We start from the raw sequence: 17247 nt of genomic DNA, 5'->3' as shown, positions 1-17247 counted from the left end.
AGTAGTTTTCTGGTGGCATCTTTAGGATTCTGTATGTATAGTATCATGTCATCTGCAAACAGTGACAGTTTTACTTCTTCTTTCCCAATTTGTATTTCTTTTATTTCTTTTTCTTCTCTGATTGCCGTGGCTAGGACTTCCAAAACTATGTTGAATAATAGAGGCAAGAGTGGACATCCTTGTCTTGTTCCTGATCTTAGAGGAAATGCTTTCAGGTTTTCACCATTGAGAATGATGTTTGCTGTGGGTTTGCCATACATGGCCTTTATTATGTTGAGGTAAGTTCCCTCTATGCCCACTTTCTGGAGAGTTTTTATCATAAATGGGTGTTGAATTTTGTCAAAAGCTTTTTCTGCATCTATTGAGATGACCATATCATTTTTATTCTTCAAATTGTTAATATGGTGTATCACATTGATTGATTTGCATATAGTGAAGAATCCTTGAATCCCTGGGGATAAATCCCACTTGATCATGGTGTATGATCCTTTTAATGTGTTGTTGGATTCTATTTGCTAATATTTTGTTGAGAATTTTTGCATCTATATTCATCAGTGATATTGGTCTGTAGTTTTCTTTTTTGTAGTATCTTTGTCTGGTTTTGGTATCAGGGTGATGGTGGTCTCATAGAATGAGTTTGGGAGTGTTCCTTCCTCTGCAGTGTTTTGGAAGAGTTTGAGAAGGATGGGTGTTAGCTCTTCTCTAAGTGTTTGATAGAATTCACCTGTGAAGCCAACTCGTCCTGGACTTTTGTTTGTTGGAAGATTTTAAATCACAGTTTCAATTTCATTACTTGTGATTGGTCTGTTCATATTTTCTGTTTCTTCCTGGTTCAGTCTTGGAAGGTTATACCTTTCTAAGAATTTGTCCATTTCTTCCAAGTTGTCCATTTTATTGGCATAGAGTTGCTTGTAGTTGTCTCTTAGGATACTTTGTATTTCTGCAGTGTCCATTGTAACTTCACCTTTTTCATTTCTAATTTTATTGATTTGAGTCCTCTCCCTCTTTTTCTTGATGAGTCTAGCTAATGGTTTATCAATTTTGTTTATCTTCTCAAAGAACCAGCTTTTAGTTTTATTGATCCTTGCTATTGTTTTCTTTGTTTTTATTTCTGCTCTGATCTTTATGATTTCTTTCCTTCTGCTAACTTTGGGTTTTGTTTGTTCTTCTTTCTCTAGTTCCTTTAGGTGTAAGGTTAGATTGTTTGAGATTTTTCTTGTTTCTTGAGGTAGGCTTGTATAGCTATAAACTTCCCTCTTAGAACTGCTTTTGCCACATCCCATAGGTTTTTGCTTGTCATGTTTTTGTTGTCATTTGTCTCTAGGTATATTTTGATTTCCTCTTTGATTTCTTCAGTGATCTCTTGGTTATTTAGTAACGTATTGCTTAGTCTCCATGTGTTCATGTTTTTTACGTATTTTTCCTTGTAATTGATTTCTAATCTCATAGCGTTGTGGCCAGAAAAGATGCGTGATATGATTTCAATTTTCTTAAATTCACTAAGGCTTGATTTGTGACCCAAGATGTGATCTATCATGGAGAATGTTCCATGCGCACTTGAGAAGAAAGTGTAATCTGCTGTTTTTGGATGGAATGTCTTATAAATTTCGATTAAACCTATCTTGTCTATTGTGTCATTTAAAGTTTGTGTTCCCTTATTAATTTTGTCTGGATGATCTGTCCATTGGTGTAAGTGAGGTGTTAAAGTCCCCCACTATTATTGTGTTACTGTCGATTTCCTCTTTTATAGCTATTAGCAGTTGCCTTATATATTGAGGTGCTCCTATGTTGGGTGCATATATATTTATAATTGTTATATCTTTTTCTTGGATTGATCCCTTGATCATTATGTAATGTTCTTCCTTGTCTCTTGTAACATTCTTTATTTTAAAGTCTATTTTATCTGATATGAGTATTGCTACTCCTGCTTTCTTTTGATTTCCATTTGCATGGAATATCTTTTTCCATCCCCTCAGTTTCAGTCTGTATGTGTCCCTAGGTCTGATGTTGGTCTCTTGTAGACAGCATATATATGGGTCTTGTTTTTGTATCCATTCAGCAAGCCTGTGTCTTTTGGTTGGAGCATTTAATCCATTCCTTTTTAAGGTAATTATTGATATGTGTGTTCCTATGACCATTTTCTTAATTGTTTTGGGTTTGCTTTTGTAGGTCCTTTTCTTCTCTTGTGTTTCCCACTTAGAGAAATTCCTTTAGCATTTGTTGAAGAGCTGGTTTGGTGGTGCTGAATCCTCTTAGCTTTTGCTTGTCTGTGAAGCTTTTGATTTCTCCATCAAATCTGAATGAGATCCCTGCTGGGTAGAGTAAGCTTGGTTGTAGGTTCTTCCCTTTCATCACTTTAAGTATATCATGCCACTCCCTTCTGGCTTGTAGAGTTTGTGCTGAGAAATCAGCTGTTAACTTTATGGGAGTTCTCTTGTATGTTACTTGTCATTTTTCCCTTGCTGCTTTCAATAATTTTTCTTTGTCTTTAATTTTTGCCAATTTGATTACTATGTGTCTCGGTGTGTGTCTCCTTGGGTTTATCCTGTATGGGACTCTCTGTGCTTCCTGGACTTGGGTGGCTATTTCCTTTCCCATGTTAGGAAAAATTTTGACTATAATCTCTTCAAATATTTTCTCGGGTCCTTTCTCTCTCTCTTCTCCTTCTGGGACCCCTATAATGCAAATGTTTTTGCATTTAATGTTGTCCCAGAGGTCTCTTAGGCTGTCTTCATTTCTTTTCATTCTTTTTTCTTTATTCTGTTCTGCAGCAGTGAATTCCACCTTTCTGTCTTCCAGGTCACTTATCCGTTCTTCTGCCTCAGTTATTCTGCTATTGATTCCTTCTAGTGTATTTTTCATTTCAGTCATTGTGTTGTTCATCTCTGTTTGTTTGTTCTTTAATTCTTCTAGATCTTTGTTACACATTTCTTGCATCTTCTCGATCTTTGCCTCCATTCTGTTTCCGAGGTCCTGGATCACCTTCACTATCATTATTCTAAATTCTTTTTCTGGAAGGTTGCCTATCTCCACTTCATTTAGTTGTTTTCCTGGGGTTTTATCTTGTTCCTTCATCTGGTACATAGCTCTGTGCCTTTTCATCTTGTCTATCTTTCTGTGAATGTCTTGCATGTTCTAAAATTACTAAATCTTCTCACACAACAAATATCAGTTGGCCATAATTTTAATTCATTGTTTTTGAGATGTAAAGGTAATACACATACCTTGTATTAATTCATTTTAACAGCCAAATGCTACAAACCACAATTTATTCATTCATTCTTCTAATGGATATTAGTTCCAGGCTTTTACAATTAAAAATACTACTGCAATGAACTTTCTGTACATGCCTCCTTGAATACACATGTCAAGAATTCTTATAGAATACTCAAAGAGCAGGTATAAGCATCTTCCAATAAACTAGATGTTGCCAAACCATTCTCTAAAGTAATAACATAAATTTCACTGCCACCAGCAAAGATGAGAGCCCACTACTCCAGCCTTGGCAACATGTTTAAGTGTCAAGGTTGTTTTGTTTTCATTTTTGCCTATCTGATGGCAGTGAAATGGTATCTCAGTGTTGTTTTAATGTGGAAATCTTTTATTAATAGTTAGGTAAAGCATCTTTTCATGTGAATTACTACTCAGGGATCCTCATCTATGAATTGTCCATTCATATCCTTTGATCATTTTCTTGATTTAAATGGAGACTTTGTCAGTTACCTGATGTGCAAATATAAGTTTGAATTTTAGTGTATACAAATTTATCGATCTTTCCTTTTTGTGCTTTAGGTGTACTCGAGTGTCATAGTCTTTGCTTTTCTACAGGTTTAAAGTTTTGCTTTTCATTTATAGATCTTTAATCCATTCTTCCTAAGAAGCCTGGATAAACTCTGAAAGCACAATTTGTGCTTACATATCACTTATACCATTTAACTGCAGGTTACTTTACCTTTCAAAATGGTATTTTTACCATTAAGTTTGATTTTGATCTTATTCAGATATTTTAAGTACATATTGGCTATATTATTTATGCACCATGTTTCTCTAAGAGCTTCAGAGATAATATTCTTCACCCCTTATTATCTTTGAATCTGTCAGCATCATCTACTCTAAAACTAATTTGATACTTATATTTGTTTTAATAGAAGAATCTAAAGAATAGGTTTCATATTCTAACAGAAGTTATTATAGTTGCATACCATTTGTGTGATTCTGGCATAAGCACAAGTATTAAATTTCATTCCAAAACACAGTGAAGTATACCAAACTTCCAATATTTGGATGTATATTTTGTACCCCTTGCATGTTAAATATACCCTCATGGATGTAAATAAGGAATATAGAGCAAAAAAATCTGTAAAGTATAATTTAGCCAAAACAATTGAGAATATTTCAACATTAAATATAAAGCAAAAAAAAACCAAACAGGGCTTCCCTGGTGGCGCAGTGGTTGGGAGTCTGCCTGCCGATGCGGGGGACATGGGTTCGTGCCCCGGTCCAGGAGGATCCCACATGCCGCGGAGCGGCTGGGCCCGTGGGCCATGGCCGCTAAGCCAGAGCATCCGGTGCCTGTGCTCTGCAACGGGAGAGGCCACAACAGTGAGAGGCCTGGTACCGCCAAAAACAAACAAACAAACAAAGACTTTTTAATCATACCTGAGTGGTATGTACAATTTAAATCCATGAAAAATTTCCAATGAAATGTACATAATAAAAGATATCCTACTAAATATTAGTAAGCTTTTATATATCTATTCCTCACATACACAGTCTGTTTTGGCAGCCATTCTTCATTGCCTCTTAAAGGATCAAGCATCATAATCAGATATTAAGTAGACTCATTGGTATCCAGATAGTTTATACATCAGAGTCAAAATTTAAGTCCCAGTTATTCCATGTAAATGTCTTGCTGAAATGCCATTAAAATGGTTGTTATTTTCCAGGGATTAAAAAATACAAAATTCTATGGAAATTTTAATTAACTTCAAATATTTTTTGAGTATCTATTCTGGGCCAGGCATTACAGATAAGCAAGTTATCCTGCTTTCATGGAGTTTACAATCTAGCAAACAATCAAAGAATAATAGAAGAAAATATTTTACTCTGTTTTTTTGCTGCCTCTTACATTTTTGAAAGTTGATTCTATAAACCATTTCTGGTGAGAAAAATCAGTGTCCGTCTTTAATTTGAAGAATCATCTACCTTCATGCTGCAAAGAAGAAGATATTTTTAATACTTCCCTGAAATGTGTGAATAACTACTCAATAGAAAACTGAGTAAACCATTTAAAATTTATACATGAATGACTTCAGAGTATAATGTTACAATAACTCCCAGAATCAACTGACTAGAGCTCTTTCTTTCATAGCCCTAGATCAGTGCTATTCAAAAGCAATTGCAATCAAAAGGTTCTCTATACATTAGATCCTCATGTTTTAAAATTAGTGGGGTTTTTTTTAATCACAGGTATATTTTCTTAACCTAGAATCACCACCTGCTTTGCAATTGTTTGACTCCGCAAAAATCAGATGGCACTAACGGACAGCCAACCCATCCTCATGGTGCCCTGAGTGAAGACAAGTCAGCTTAGATATATGACAGACTAAAATCCCACTACTTAAGGCTCCAAGCAGTGAGAGGAACAGCCGTCAAATATTATCTCTATTCATTTTAATAAACATTTTAATAAATGTTTTAAGAAACATCACTATAATCACTACATCTAACTTTTTAAAAAGTCAGTCAAGAACTAGAACCATTAAGTATCAACTGGACCAGCTAGATAGACAAAAAGAGGAATTAGATGATAAATAAATTAGTGCCAAAAACAAGATTAATTAAGAAAATGTTATTGAAACAGTTATATAGGGATATACACTATAGACCTTATTACCATAGTTTGCCTAATTCTGGAACTAAATTAGGCTTTGTGTGCTAGGGGTAAAGATGATGAGGGATAGACCAACTGGCAGAAAGATGCCATAAGCAATAAAAACAAAGAATTTCTGATAACCTCTTAGGCAGATGTCAGAAATTGCCAGGTAGTACAGTCTAAGATAAATATAAACATGGACTCTGAAGATAAAATAGCGAACATCTATTGAGCATTTACCACATGTTAACAATGTTCTAAGCCCCACACATTTATTATCTAATTTAATCTTCCAAGTTAAGTATTATTCCTTTGAGTCAGGTACTATAATTATCACCTTCTAAGATATAAAGGCCCTAAGACTCTGAGATGTTAAGAAACTTGCCAAGGTTACATAGCTGCTTAAGTGATACAGAATGGGTTTGAACACAGTCTAACTCCAGAAGCCATGTATAACTACTATGCTAAGCTACCTTTCAACATCTTTAGTTGACTTTTTAAAAAATGAAATTTGTAGCACCTTAGCAGCTAGCCATGAAGTCACTAAGCTGAGTTCTCACAGATTCATATGTATGTCAAATTTCTCAATTTCAACATAAGCCTTACCATAAAACAAAAATGCTATTATTATCTATTGTATATCCAGGACTTACAGCTCCCAAGAGTTCCAGGCTGGGAAAGAAGTGAGACTCCAACCTAGTCTCCTGAAGTTTCATTTCTGCAAAAGACACAGCCAAAAGCTAAAAAAATTATTTCAGGTGATGTTACTTTGAATTATTCGTATTTCCTATATTTCACCCTCATATGTAATCCCATTCTGTGCTGAAACTTGCAGGTACAAGAATATGAGCCTGTCCCATCTGGGTTGCTTTAAATAACTTTAAATTACACATGAATATCATAAAGTCAGAAAATACTGGTTAACAAGATCACCCATACAACCCAATTCTAAAGACAATAAACCCTAGTATTTGAGTATATCCTTTCAAATGACTTCTCAAGTAAACATAAGCATATAAAAATGTTTAAGCAGGAAAAGGGTTATACATATTGCTCTGTAACTTGTTTTTAAATTAATGTATCATGAATACTCTTCCATTTCAAGAAGGACAAAACCAGTATCATAACTTTTAGTGATTATATAGTATTGCATTTTATTATCTTGATTTTAAAATTGACTTAACCAACTCTGGGGTTCTCTTAATCTTATATATAGACTAACAAAATGGTGATTAGTTTAATACTGTCAAGTTAAGTAGTTAATAGAATTATACCAGTTATCAGTGTTTTTTCTGTACTGTTTGAATTATTAGATTAAGGATTCTAGACCCAAGTTCTGTCTATCTCAAAGAGATATCACAAAAGATCAAAGCACAACAAAATGTTGTAGTAGCAAATTCATAATTCAAAGATTTAAGAATTACCTAACATCACAGGCTAGATTCCAGTAAAAATTTCAAGACACAGAATTCAATTCCAGGTGCTTACCCTAGCTTTAGTCTGCTCAGAGCATGTGTTTAATCAGGGCAATCAGGTGAAACACGAACTTAACATGCATTTCATCATGGCAAACTGCAAATGACTGACTGGTAAAGGACAAACCACCACCAGCTCCTCATCCCTAAACCAGGGAAACTCTGTTAAGGTTAGAACTAAGGCCCCTTCGACTACCACTAAATTTCAGCCACTAAGAAAATTGAGCCCCTGGGGACTTCCCTGGTTGTCCAGTGGTTAAGAATCTGCCTTCCAATGCAGGGGATGCAGGTTCAATCCCGGGTGGGGGAACTAAGATCCCACATGCCGCGGGGCAACTAAGCCCATGTGCAGCAACTACAGAACCCACGTACTCTGGAACCCGTGCACCACAACTAGAGATAAGCCACGCACCACAGTGAAAGATCCTACGTGCCACAACTAAGACCCAATGCAGCCCAAAAAATAAATAAATAAATATTAAAAAAAGAAAGAAAGAAAATTGAGCGCCCCAAATTGCTAGGTGATTAGAAATTCAAACGAGGTAAAAATGAAGGTTTTCTTTTATACTTACCTGTGGTATCAAATGAATCCAGCTTGTATCTAGGAATCAAGTTGAGCTATAGGATTTATCAACTATCTAGCATCATCTCTGAAAAATAAAAAATTAATAAATTTTAAAACATGCAGGGGCTTCCCTGGTTAAGAAAGTGGCACAGTGGTTAAGAACCTGCCTGCCAATGCAGGGGACACAGGTTTGAGCCCTGGTCCAGGAAGATCCCACATGCCACGGAGCAACTAAGCCTGTGCGCCACAACTACTGAGCCCACATGCCGCAACTACTGAAGCCTGGGTGCCTCTTATGCTCCGCAATAAGAGAAGCCACTGCAATGAGAAGCCTGTGCACCTCAACGAAGAGTAGCCCCCACTCGCCGCAACTAGAGAAAGCCCGTGCACAGCAACAAAGACCCAACGCAGCCAAAAATAAATAAATTAAATAAATAAATCTTTAAAAAAATATGCAAATGCTCTGACTATAAAACTTGAATGCACACCAGCCTACTCCACACCAAGTCACACCCATATAGCCTCAAGGAAAATTAACCTCAAAGAAAACTGTTCGTTCTTTATTTGAATCTCCATTCAGCAGTATAAATTGACCCATCTACTTGGAGGATGTCATCAAATGCCCAAACTCAGTATCAGACTAGGGCAGGACTTCTGTACAAGCTCCGCTATTTGTATAAATTTAAAAGTTTGGATAAAACTGTGCGATAAATCTAACCAACCTCTGAAAGGTTATAAAAGTCAACAGTCTAACAAAAGAATAGGTATGCAAAAAAGAAGGAGCCGTGTGCTGGCTGCAAACAGCTTGGCAGCCATGGGATAAATGGCATGGGTTACTGCCAATCTCTCCAAGTTCACAGGGTATGTGATTGCAGAAAACACTTGTAACCACCACAGGATAACCACAGTCACTAAATTCACAAAATCCTTTCAAAAAAAAAGGAAGGAGCTAAGAACTCCTAAGAGTCAAATAAATGAGAAGTCAACCTAAAATAGTCAGCTTTTTTTTCAAAGCATGTTTCAATTTCATTTGAGCCAGTGTCAATTATATTTAACCTCTACTTCTGTTAAAGTTTTATCAGAATAAACTAAAGAAAACCTTCCCTTGACATAGCAAATTTGAATTAGCATTCTTTGGAGCACAAATCGGCCACAAGATGGCACTGTAAGAAAGAGGCTTAAATTTTTTCTTCCAGAGCTTGAGTGTAACCTGAACTTTTAGGTGAAACAGACTGGACACAAAGCTCATCACCTAAAATGATGAGTGAAACAGACTAGACACAAAGCTCATCATCGTAAGCAACCTTCATGCTATTCCCTACTCTTCACCTAATTACTAACTAGAAAATTGTATTACATTTAATGATCATTTAAAATGATTAACTACACGTTACACAGTTATATTTTTATCATGTTCCTTTTCATGCAGCAATGGGGAAATTTAAAACTCCACAATCTCAAATACAATCTAGCTAGAAAGACAACACTCATGAAAATTAATGTGTATGGTAAGTACAAAATAAGTGGGAGAGAGAACCAAGTAATGTTAAGAAGAATCATTGGTCAAGGAAGCCTTCATGAAAAAAAAAGGTAGGTCTTGAATGAGCCTCAAAATTGCACTTAGAATAATATTTATTATATATATATGAGAGTTGCTAAGAGAGCAATCTCAAAAGTTCTCAACACAAGAAGAAAAATTTGTAACTAGGTGTGGTGATGGACCTTAACTAGAATTACTGTGGTAATCATTTTATAGTATATACACATACTGAATTATTATGTTGAACATCTGAAACTAATATAATATAATACATCAATTATATCTCAATAAAAGAGAAATTGCACTGTCCAATAGGTTAACACCACGTACAGCCTAAATTTAAATTAAACTAAAAATTAAATTCTTCAGTCACATTTTGATTGTTCAATAGCCTCACATGGCTGATTGCTACCAAACTGGATAGTACACATATAGAATATTTCCATCATCACAGAAAGTTGTGTTGGACAGCAGTGCCTTAAAGGGTGGGTAAGACTAAAATAAGCTGACAGAAAGGAAGTAGTAGCTATCGTTCTTAAATATTCCTACAATCTGTCAAGAACTACTGAAACCATTTCAAACTTTACAACAAAAGTTTTTCTCATATTTACAAGGAAATTTGAGGCTCATAGAAGTTAAATAAATTTCAAAAGTCCATCTAGCTATTAAGAGCTAGGATTTAAACCCAATTCTGTCACAACTCCATATTTTCACTTCACAGTGCCACTTCCTACGTGAAATAAGAAGCAGAGCTACAAAAGATGGTTTGCTTTAGAACGTATTAAGAATGGCATACTGGCTCAATAGGTCAGAAAGAAAATGAGGTGTTTTAAGTAGCTCAGAGATATAATCAAAGTGTTATTTTACTCCTTCTTGTCCTATACTTGAATGGTGCTTTAATTATTCAAAATGTATTGGAGATCAGCAGCATGAGAAATTAACTAAGGGAACATAGGAAGCAAGACTTATTGCGAGATTTCACCATTTCTTATTGTGGGAGTTTCAACATTGTCTAACCTCAAAAGTCCGTGTCCAAGTACTCCTTACACAAAAATAATTATAGATTTAAAAGTGTAACTTCTCTATTTGTCTCATCTCACAAACAAAACCCAGATTGCAAAGGGCCTGGTCTTTGTGTCCTTGGCATGTAGCACAAAGCCTAGCACATAAATCCTGATGATATATGATGACTTTCCCAATGTGTGGTGCTCCCTGCAGGATTCTAGTCACGCTTCAGCAAGTGTTATTCTACCACCTGAAGGCCATTGCATATTTACTGAGTTGTTTAGGGAGCTAAAGTAAACATTCTGTAAATACCCCATTAACAATCAATGACCTGCTCGTTTTGTTTCCCGTGGCAATAAGTTCTTCAAAGGACTGGTGTTCACAGGCAAAAGGTACATTTTACATGTGAACAGATGCTTCATGAGGCCTGATAACAAACCACAAATTGCTAATACTGAATCAGCTGATGCTTCTATTTTAAGGTTATGTTATCACTCAATTTTACTCAGTTCCATTCCAACTTACTCAGTGCCTACTGTGTATCTCACACTATGGGATACAATTGTAACTCGACGAACCTATCTTTTTTAGATAGAAAAGGCACATACACACGTGAAACAGAGAGCACTTTAAGGCATCATATCTTGGTCAAAGTTCAAGTACTTACGTTTATGATCCCATCAGCATTTAGCCATTCCTACTGAGGATGTCCAAATCCAATCCCCCTTGACTTTTAGGGGTCTGCAGCAGATGTTACAGAGGCTTTCACACTGTTGCTTCTGGGCTGGTAGACACGGTGCTGAAGACCTAGGCCTTCCTTCCTCAGTGGATTCCATCTTCAACCTGAAGCAGAAGGAAAACAACACAAAACTTTGTATAGGAAGTAAAAGCTAAATTGGTTACTTGGCACCGTCCTCTTCTAGAGACAGCTCTGTAAGGCTGTACTATCAGAACAGACACCCACATTTTATTTCCAATTCACTGTCAGTTATTTTAGCCAAGAATACCGATTGTTTTAACCTCTTAGTGCAGGAGGAATCCACTCAGAGCACATATGAAATGAAAGTGGTGAGATCAGAAACACTGACTTATCATACAGCTCATCCCAAGAGACCACCATTTCACCCAATCCTAGTCCCACTGCTGGTGGAGCAAAATAAAAATGAAATAAAAATATAGTACCTGAGGGCTTTGGGTCAAAACAGCAATAAGGAATGATTTAAAATCAATATGAAAAGGCAACAAAACCTACTCTGTTAACTTCATGTTTTATCTATTTCATAATACTTTGCCTATCTTAGAATTTATAAAGCACTGTCCATATATGTCCACATAGTACCTCATTTTGCAAGTACTACGTCATCTCCATTTTATAGGTATACAAGCAAGGTTTAAATAAATGGCAGGCAACTTAGCTTAGTGGTTAAGATAATGGATTTTGAAGTTGGACAGAAGTGGATTTGAATCCTAGCTCCCCCATATATTTGCTGTGACCTGGGGCAAGTTACGCAACTTCTCTAAGTCTCAGATTCCCTTTCCATAAAATAAGGACAAATACCACCTACCTCTTAGAACTGTTGTGAAGATTAAATGACATAAAATAAATATAAAATACTTTGCACAGTAGCTGGCATGTAGTTAAATATTTAGTATGTTGTTTCTATTAAGTGAACAAGATCAACTAGCTAATAAGAATGCAAATATTCTGCCTAAAATTTTCCACTTTCACAATAATCTTGAAGCCAGGAAAGTCACGCATATACTCATAAATGCCCTTCCAAATCCAAGATTTGTGTCTTTTAAGAAAAAAAAAAAAAGTTTGCTTTCCCCTTCCTTTCATTCTTTACTTAGCAATGAAGACTCCAATGTATTCTAAATAAAATTACTCCATAAAAACAAAAGCATACTTCCACTGAAAACTAATTTTTCTCCCAATCAGCAAAACCTCCTAACTGGAAAACTAGATGTTTCACAAGACATGATCTGGGCCTTTTAAGACTTTTAAAATAGGCTTGGAGGAATTCACAAAGGCTTCCTCTTTTATTTTGCATGTTTACAGCCCCCAAAACATTTCCATTTTTCTTAACTTAATGCCAAAATATGAGTTTACTCACTCAACACCATAATTTCAGAAAGATATCCAGCCCATACTTTGCCAAGTAAACATGGCAAGCATGCTCCTTCTGCACTTGTGAATACGAAGACCATGTGGCTTCTCTGATTCACACTGTCATTCCTTCTCAACATTAAATATGTGTTCACAACAAAATAAACCATCTCTTACTTAAACTGAAGTGGGCAAGGATATATTCACATAAAGGCCATCAGCATGGTTTTGGTTTTGATAGAAAATCCTTTATTGTTCAATCAAGATATTTAGGGTGTTGGTTTCTAGTCATCACTATGTGCACAAAATAATAGGAAGTACTGCATATTTAGAGTCCTTATAAACAAGAATATAGCAAAACCCAACTGAAATGTCACATGCTGACAAATGACTTATGTACAAGGTTGTTCATTTTGAAGGGAATAACAAGATTGTAAACCACCTAAATGTACACCAACAAAGGTTAAATAAATTATGGTATGTACATACATAGATTTCTATGTAACCATGTTAAAGAATGTGGACGTTCTATATTTTCTCACTTGGAAACCCTAAGTGGGAAAAGTAAGATACATGGTAGAGTATGTATAGAAGAGGGGTATCTACATATATTTGCTTATGTATGCATAAAATATCTCAGGAAGGATACACAAGAACTTATTAACACTTACCGAGGAGGGGAATCAGGCTTAGGAGACTTCATTATGTACACTATGATCCCTTTTGAATTTTGAGCAATGTGAATGTATTACCTATTCAAATAACAAATTTAACAGTAAAGCTTGAGAATTATAAGGATTATGGGGGATCTACACCTGGCTATTACCACATTCTATGCACTAGTTTATGTCTCTCTCATACCTTCTACCTGTAAGGATAACACATACATTATATTCAGACTAATGTATGTCACTCAAAGTCACTAGGCAAACTTTTTATGAGAAAAATAATATCCACAATAAATTTATTGCCTACTTCTAGAAGGTATGTCACATGGACTAGTGTTTGGACTTTGTATACTTTGATCTTCAAAAGCTAAGCCTGGGACTTCCCTGGTGGCGCAGTGGTTAAGAACCCGCCTGCTAATGCAAGTTATATGGGTTCGAGCTCTGGTGGAGGAAGATCCCACATGCTGCAGAGCAACTAAGCCGGCGCGCCACAACTACTGAGCCTGCGCTCTAGAGCCTGTAAGCCACAACTACTGAGCCTGAGTGCTACAACTACTGAAGCTCACACGACTAGAGCCCGTGCTAGGCAACAAGAGAAGCCACTGCAATGAGAAGCCTGTGCACCGCATCGAAGAGTAGTCCCTGCTTGCCACAACTAGAGAAAGACCATGAGCAGCAATGAAGACCCAACGCAGTCATTAATTAATTAATTATTTATTTTTTAAAAAGCTAAGCCTAAGAATAGTTCAATGACTCACCCAAGATCACTGGAGGAGTAAATTGTGGTGCTGGAATTTGATTTAGGCTTGCACTACACTAAGGCCCCTCATCTTTTTCACTATATCCTAAGTTTTTTAGGGCACAGTGCCGACATTAAAATTGGGAGCCTCTTTTAGAGCTCATTAAAATCATCTGACTTCAGAGTTTGCAGCCTAGTCCCACTAAGAAAGCCGAACTGCTCTGAACAAAGACCAGGGCAAAGACAACATCCACTGCAGCTCCCACAAACCCAGTAAGAACCTGGGCCCCGAAGATACAGGAGAATTAAAACTGACTAGTCTGAACTCCTCCTCCCAAGATCTACCCTCTCACTAAGGGAGACAGAAGTCAAAACAGCACTGAGATAATAACAGTACATTTTCCTCCAAGCAAAATGAATCCAGGCATTTTGCAGAAACACTATGTACATGAAGCAGAGTCTACTGTTCCTAGGTCACCCTGTTTCGGAGAAGGAAGGCAGACCCCAGTCCAGCAGAGGCCCACGTGGAAACAAGCCAGGCAGATCATTTCACTTCCTTCCTCCAATCTCCACACAGCCAAAATTAATCGCCTGTAGCTCACCCACACTCCAAGGCTGGCTTGAAATAAAGGCCTGCCACCAGGATACAATGGCTCAAATTGAAGAGAAATTCAAAACAATTAGGAAGCAAAATTAAGTGCACACTCACCAGCCCACCACTGAAAGGAAAGAGAGAAGGTGGAGAGACAGGAAGTAGCTTTGAGAAGTGGCCTCAGAGCCTGATTGGCTAATGATGATTCCCTCCTCCTTTACCTTAAAAGGTGCTGAAATGATGCAAACCTCCCCCCCCCACTTCACCTACTTGTCTCTTTAAGGACCAATGATGCTACTTGCACTGTTTTTAGATTAAACTTTTTAAATCAAGTTTCCTTTTAATATACTTCGCACAAGCAAACATGGGCTAATTCGAGCTATTTACACACGTTCTTGTTCAGTTGGACCTACTGCAAACAATTTTCATTCCTTTGGGATAATTCCGTTTCCTTTGTGACCTCAACATGGTTCATTTATGCAAGGTGACAGGTTTCATTATAAACAGTCTAGATCTACTCAAGTTAGAACTTACCATCAGCGTAATATTCAAGTTAACAGGCTTAGCAGGAAAGATACTGGAAGAAGACATCCACCTGCAATCCAAGGAGAAAGGATTTATAAGAAAGCCACACTGGGTCTTCCCTGCTGTCGCAGTGGTTGAGAATCCGCCTGCCAATGCAGAGGACACGGGTGAAGATCCTAAATGCCGTGGAGCAACAAAGCCCGTGCACCACTACTGAGCTCTGCACTCTAGAGCCCGCGAGCCACAACTACTGAAGCCCACGCACCTAGAGCCCGTGCTCTGCAACAAGAGAAAGCACCGCCCGCGCACCGCAACGGAGAGTACCCCCCCACCCCGCTCACCACAACTAGAGAAAAGCCCGCGCGCAGCAACGAAGACCCAACGCAGCCAATAATTAATTAATTAATTAAAAAAAAGAAAGAAACCCACACTGCCAACACCTTTATCTTGGACTTACAGCCTTCAGAATTTTGAGAAAATAAATTTTTGCTGCTTGAGCAACCCAGTCTGTACTTCTTAGTTATGGCAGCCCTAGCAAACCAATACACTGTGTGACCTTGAATAAATTATTTACATTTTTCTAAAGTTCAATTTCCTCAACTGTAAAATGGAGATAGTAATAATACCTGCCCTGTAAGGTTGTTGTGAGAATTAAATAATATATGTAAAGCTCATAGCATAGTAAGCACTAAATAAATTCTAGCTATTATCATTATAAAGATTAAATGAGGTTATGTATGTAGAGAGCACTTAGCTCAATGTCTAGTCCACAAAGAAAGTTCTACTGAGTATTAACTATTTTTAATAAACTGATTTTTATTGTCTTCCTATTTCCAAATTAATGCCTTTTACACCAGTCTAACTTGTTTGTGCCATAATTAAGTCAGATGCAACAGGCTTTGACATATCTCAGAAACAGATTAACCAATCCCATCCAATCCAACAAATATTTGTTGAACACTTATATTTTGTTAGATTTATTCCTAAGTACTTGATATGCTTTTATGTTATTATAAGTGGTATCTTTCCTAAAAATTCTGTTTCTCCTTGTTTGAAGCTCTTTTATAAAGATAAAATTTACTCTTACATGTTACTTTCTAGCAGCCTTGCTAAGCTTCCTTATTGAGTTAAAAAATTGATCCCCCAGTTTCTTCTGGATTTTTTATCCATAATCAAACCACATGCAAATAATGAGAAAAATTTATTTTCTTCTTTGGTGAACAAAATTTAATGCAAATAATGAGAAAAAATTATTTTCTTCTTTGGTGAACAAAATTTCTCAATTTTAATATAATTAAATTTATCAATATTTTCTCTCATACTCAATGACATTTGTGTCTTTAGAAACCCGTCCCTTCTCTCAAGGTCTAAAAGATATTTATGTGTATTTTCTTTAAATTTTACTGAAGTATAGTTGATTTACAACGTTGTGTTAATTTCTGCTGTACAGCAAAGTGACTCAGTTATAGATACATATTTTTTCATGTTCTTTACCATTATGGTTTATCACAGGATATTGAATATAATGTTCCCATTGGACCTTGTTGTTTATCCATCCTATATATATATTAGTTTGCTTCTGTTAATGGCAAACTCCCAATCCTTCCCTCCCCCACCTCTCTTCCCCTTGGCAACCACAAGTCTGTCCTCTATGTCTTTTACGTGTATTTTCTACCTAAGAGTTTTCAAGTTTATTTTTGAATGTCAGTCCTTAATCCATCTGTAGTTCTCTCACACACACACACACACACACACACACACACACACATCCGTATTAGAACAAATCACAATTCTAGCCTTGACCTGGAAAGCCTGGCTTGCTGTGGGCCCTGGCTGCCTCTCCAGCTCGTCTCACACCAGACTTCCCGCTTTCATTGCTCCAGCCACTCCGTGTCTCTCCTCTTTACTGACTGATTCTTCTGATACAGCTCAACTCCTGTCATTTACTTAGTGATGAGTTCCCCAGTTTGTTCTCCCATTAGAACTTCCCTTAGTACTGTGTATTTCTTATAGCGCTTGTTGCTGCTGTACTTTTGGTTGTGTAATTACTTGATTAATGTCTGTCCCCAACTAGACTCTAAGGTCCATGAAGACATGAACCATGTCTATATTGGCTAAACTACCATATCCCCAGAACCCACCAAAGTGTCCAATAA

At 36.7% G+C, this 17247-nt stretch overlaps 1 long non-coding RNA gene and 2 other non-coding genes across 3 annotated transcripts; all 3 read right to left on the bottom strand.

Annotated features, from left to right (window-relative positions):
- Positions 1–4651: 4651 nt before the first annotated feature.
- LOC132530963 (uncharacterized) lies at positions 4652–15164 on the bottom strand. Its single transcript, XR_009543973.1, has 5 exons — positions 15101–15164; positions 11128–11303; positions 7923–8000; positions 6529–6593; positions 4652–5212 (listed from the first exon to the last, which is right to left on the bottom strand). It is a non-coding gene; the product is annotated as an uncharacterized LOC132530963 (long non-coding RNA).
- LOC132506325 (small nucleolar RNA SNORA79) lies at positions 5507–5654 on the bottom strand. Its single transcript, XR_009535782.1, has one exon. It is a non-coding gene; the product is annotated as a small nucleolar RNA SNORA79 (small nucleolar RNA).
- Positions 7373–7449, bottom strand: LOC132506370 (small nucleolar RNA SNORD126). Its single transcript, XR_009535808.1, has one exon. It is a non-coding gene; the product is annotated as a small nucleolar RNA SNORD126 (small nucleolar RNA).
- Positions 15165–17247: the final 2083 nt, after the last annotated feature.

Source organism: Lagenorhynchus albirostris, chromosome 1, assembly GCF_949774975.1.
Source record: "Lagenorhynchus albirostris chromosome 1, mLagAlb1.1, whole genome shotgun sequence".
Classification (NCBI taxonomy): domain Eukaryota; kingdom Metazoa; phylum Chordata; class Mammalia; order Artiodactyla; family Delphinidae; genus Lagenorhynchus; species Lagenorhynchus albirostris.
This window is presented reverse-complemented; position numbering and strand designations above follow the sequence as displayed.